Source organism: Nicotiana tabacum, chromosome 5, assembly GCF_000715075.1.
Source record: "Nicotiana tabacum cultivar K326 chromosome 5, ASM71507v2, whole genome shotgun sequence".
NCBI classification, from domain to species: Eukaryota; Viridiplantae; Streptophyta; class Magnoliopsida; order Solanales; family Solanaceae; genus Nicotiana; species Nicotiana tabacum.
In genome coordinates, this window is record NC_134084.1 from 155,453,332 (window position 1) to 155,458,984 (window position 5,653).

Genomic DNA, 5,653 nt, shown 5'->3' on the forward strand with positions numbered 1-5,653 from the left:
AGCCAAAGCAAATTCAGGATTTAAAGTTATGATTCTGAATTCACAATTCTTTATGTTTATTGGGTTCGAAATAATTTTTTTTACATATTAAGTGAACTTCTTAACGCGACTATAGAGTCTAAACTGAAGCAACCAAGTTCTGCTGAACCAGTAAATTATATGCCAAATTCACCCCTCGCAGCAGTACACAAAGTCAATTCATGCAATATTTCAGCTATCAACAAAACAGAAAAAACGGAGGAGAAGGCATTAATTACAACGAAATAAGAGTCATAGGCAGGCAATGAAATTGATTACTACGAAAAAATAGTCTTTTCTTTTGAATTCATCGTTAAGAGTTAGGACTTTCACATCAAAGCCTAAGAAAACATGTGAACTGCATTGGAAGCATATATAGAGGATGGAGGACCGTCACTTTATTTCATAACGGCTTCTACCATCGGATCCAAAGTTTCCACACTAATTTAAGTGCAAGGCATTGGCACGACTAGAGTAGAAAGAACCAAACAAACCCGAAGCTTCATTTTAATTCAATCATTCCAGCGGCGGAGTCAAAATTTCCACTAAAGATATTATTTGTAATAGAATAAATAATATTATATGACAAGGATTAGAGAAATGGTCATCTTGGCAGGAATTGCTTTAAAATTGGGAACCTACGGGTTTTTAAGATTTTCAATACCCATGTTTTCCGAAGCAACACTTTGTTCCACTCCTTTCATTTATACTTTAAGCCCGATTGCTATAATATATACTTCCTCGACCACTTTAAGGCAGATCGATCTTAAGAAGATTCTCTACATGTTTTCTCTGAAAATACTAATGAACCAAACTGTATAGGGATCTGGTCCTATATCAATTTGGTACAGTACTAAGTCTGTATGAGTCCACCAAATAGTAGAGTACCTGGTCCTTTGTGAGGTTCTGCTATGAATGCTAGTAAAGCTAAATGTAAATAAGGCAGAGAATTTTTTACATGGAAAAATCTCACACAAGGGGATCAAAAAACCACGACCTACACTTGTAGGCTTTTAACTTCACTAACTTGCAATCTCCCTATTACAAGCCACTTTACAATAACCCTATTGCAAAGACTTCAACTAACTTGTGATGCTCTCATCACAAGCCACTCTATAACTATCCTAGTTACAAAGGGTTTGACTAACTTGTGGTATTTCTACCACAAGCCACTTTGTCACACTACGTTTACAAAGGCTTTGACTAACTTGTGATATTTCCACCACAAGCCACTTTGTCACACTACAGTTACAAAGGCTTTTGCTTATGACTCAACCTAATCAACGCTTCTTAGAAAGCCGGATAGGAGTTACAATGAAGAACACATAACAAAGACTCAACAACCCTAAGGACTTAAGATATCATCAACCACGGATCAGGTCCTTGAGGTTGCAGCAGCTTTGTTCTTGAGAGAGGTTCTTGAGCACTTGAGAGAATTTTCGTTTTCTATGTTTGCAAGTGTTAGAACCTGAAACTTTTGCCTTGCATAAGTTTATACTACACAAGACATCCTTAGTGGTGTCCAATCTTAATGGGAAGTGTCTACTGCACTGTTGCAGTCAGTCACTTTTTGCAATTGTTTTCCAGCTGTAGTTGACTTGTACTTCTGTCAGAGAACCCTAAGGGACCAGGTCCCTGTTGTGTTCCTCTTTTTATAGTTGCGATTAGTCACTCAGTTGCGTTCCAGCTGTATAGTTGACTTGGACTTCTGTCAGAGAAGTACTAAGGGATCAGGTTCCTGATCTGGTTCTTGTGCACACCGCTCAGATTGTATTGAGTTGAGTAACTTGAATGATGCTTTGTATGGACTCATTGTAGGCACAGCTTGATCACATTACTTCAAGTGATGTGAGCACTTTAGTTGGTCAAAGATTGAGTGGGCGCTGGAAACAGTGCAGTGCGGTAGAATCTTCATTTCCAGCTGTGTCCAATTGACTTTGTACTGCCGTGAGGAACCCACAAGAGTATCAGGTCCTTGTTTGGGTTCCTACCTCCTGAAGCTGTAGCAAGTTCACATTTGGCTGGAATCCGTTAGATGCAGTGTAATCCAAGTAAGTCAGGTTTCCTATCTGGTTCTTGACATTAAGTTTGTTAGATCATCAAAACACAAGGCAAAGATATTGAAAACTTATCAATCCTATCAATTTTTCCCTTTTTGATGATGACATACATAGCGTTGAAAACAAGGAATTAGAGTTCAGACAACCAGATTGAATAACAGGAGACCACAGGTTCCCCCTGTCTTTATGCCCTTACTCACACATGTTTCCCCATATGTTCCCCCTGATTTTTTACTATCATTCTTGGTCTTTTATCTGGTTCCATACAAAAAGTTTGTTAGATCATCAAAACATAGATTAAAAGACCTTAAGCCCATATATATATATATATATATATATATATATATATATATATATATATATATATATATCTTATTATATTACAAAAAGAATTAACTTGTTACCGTGATTTTCTTTTTTCAAATTATTATATGAATTTTTTTGTCAATAGTTGTATCGATGTCTTAACCTAAGACACTTTTATATTATCAACGCATAAAAATAAAACTCTATATATAGAGTATATTTTATGTCGAAAACAATAGGCGTCAAATTAAAAGTTTTGTTCTCTCCCCAACAACTCACCACATCCCTCTCTTTTTCCCACTTCTTTCTTCGCCCTTTACATTTGCAAAAGTGATCTTTATCCCAGATAATTCACGTACTAGCTATAAGTTGTGACACTTCTGTTTTACCAAAAAAGTGTTAAACCTTTTCTTCAAACTAATTAATAAGAAAACAAGGGATGAATTCTAGTTAAATGTAATTACTACTAGATCTAATGACTTAATGCATTAACGATGTAGGATCGTGTCCGATAATATTAAATGCCGATTAAAAGGGTTTAATGATTGTCAATGAATGCAATAAAGGAAGTCTGCAATGAATGTAGATAATGACAATAAATGTAACAATAAGGAACTTTGTCACCCAAATGTTAGATGACTTGTATGATTCTCCTTCCTAACAACAACGTGGGAACAATATGAAATGAAGGTGGGCAAGAGATCCTTATATCTTGTGAGTAAAGAATATATGTTGAATAATGAAATCAGTGGACAAGACAAGATTTGTATATCTTCTGTAGTCACGCTTTACAATGTGTTCTTATCCCAAAAGTGAAAATCCCTTTTGAGTTTTTTATCTCTTCTTACTTACAGGGGATATTCCTAAGAAACCCTAAAAAGTACAACTGAAGGAATATCCAATGAATATTTCTTCCTCCTATTCTAAACTTATTCTACTGTTGCTTACGCACATTCTTTACTCGACCTCAGCACTAATCCTTCTTAAGATGACTTCTCGCCTTTGTCACGACCCAAATTGATGGGCCGCGACAGGCACCTGGTACCTTACTCAACTGAGTACCAACGTAACTTATCTTTCATATCATTCTATCATAGGTAAATGAAGTGGAGTAAAGCATTAGGGAATACAAATGTATACCTATGAAGTACGGGCCTAAAAGACCAAAATAACCACTTGTGTACTGAACATAGGCCGACAAGGCCATACAATCGTTTACGTATATGACATCTGTCTACAAGCCTCTAAGAATACATAATTTTCATAAAGGTCGGGATACAGTCCTGCCATACCAAATATTACACGTCTAAATCATACTAACGAAACAAGCAACTCCGAAGCAAATAGAACGCACCAACACCTTCCGCTGAGCTGATAGCCTACTTGGAGGGCTCTCGACCTGTCTATCGGGACATGCGAGCATGAAACACAGCGTCCCCATGCAAAAGAGACGTCAGTACGAATAATGTACCGTGTATGTAAAAAACATAAATAAGTACATAACAGACATGGAAAAAATATAAAGTAAATGACTCAACCTGTAAGTCTAGATAACTCTATAAATCATGAAATAATTATAGTTTCATGCATATGTGTATGAATGTCATGTTGTGCATAGGTATATGTGTTTATAACATCATCAAGCCTCTGAGGGCATCCCATCATATCATCTCGCCTACTGAGGGCAAATCATCAACATATACCAGCTAATCAGGTGGTGGTGCATATATAACGTCGTAACCTTTTCCTATATCCTATATATATGTATATATATACGTATATAACCTCGTCTGGTCATGGGTCAATGTACATGTATAAATAAATGTGATGCATGATAAGTACGTCAATAAAATCTTTCGAAACGTCATAAGATATTATACCTTTGATTAATATCATGAAACAACTTTATCAACTTACGTATTTTCTGAGACCCACAATCAGGCAATAGAATAATAAGACATTTGGAAATTCAAGAACATAGGCACCTCTAATACTTCTATGAATAGAGTCATTTATGGAAGTTGTGCATTTACTCGTTTCATTTGTATTGTATGGATCATGCCAAAAGGAAAGAAGGGATAGTCTTAACATACATGTATAATCTCTTCCTTATTACTCAACCAAGCTCAACACAACTTCTTGCATCTACAACAAGTGAAATGATATTAATGTTAACATATAATGTCGTACCATTGTATTTGGTTAGTCACATGACTTAAGGAAAATCGGGCACCAACTCCCCTATTTTTAATACATCTCAAAAACCACTAAGGGTCATCAACAACCTAACATCAACAACTATAACCAACACTAGCAATAACAATAATATAATCCAATATGAGTTTCTCCGATTATCTTAACAATCATATTGAGCGGCAAGCTCGTTTCTTTCACTCATAACAATATATAAATTGAATCCAACTTTTATTGCATAAATTAGTTTACAACCTTCAGAGTATAATACATATATGTACATTTCTAGTTTAAAACCTCCACAAAATGCCTTCCAAAACAGCCACATACGTCTAGCACCTTAATTTTTATCGTCAATCACTTATTTTTCATCTTTTCTTCTTCAATCAACTTAATTAACACCTAGGAAAGCTTAACAACAGCAGTCACAACATTATCAAATTATTTTTCACAATTTTCAGCCACCATAAACCATATTTTTAACCACAAAATAGTCCAACCAAAAAGACATCTGTATCCCATGTTCCTTCAAGTGCATCTTATGGTTTTTCACTCAAACAACACAACCAACACAAGATTAACCTTAGGCACAATCAAGAAGATGTTATACATACATTGAACAGAAGCTACAACTCAAAACTCCATCTCAACTTAGCTCACAATAGCCCTCAATCACACCACAACATCATAGAAGTATTCTCTTGTAGTCTTTAACACCTTTGATGAGGATTTGTGTTGATTTTTCTTGAGTTTAGTTCTTGGAACCTTGGACAAGTTCTTGGAGAGTTTGAGAGTGTTTTGAAGTAGTTAATATCTAGATATTGACGAAATATAATGGATAAAGACAACTTATAAGCCCACCGACTCAATTCTCCAAGCAGGTGGGTAAGCTACCTGCTTGGCAGCTTGAGCAGTGCCACTTCGGACACTTGTATCTATCTACTCTGATATCGTGTTGATAAACGGTTTGCAGCATTGGAAACTAGACACATAGATATTTAACTCCATATAAAAATCTCCATTTAACTCTCAATATATTGGAATAAAACTCCGTCGCAACATGGCCTATAAACCTG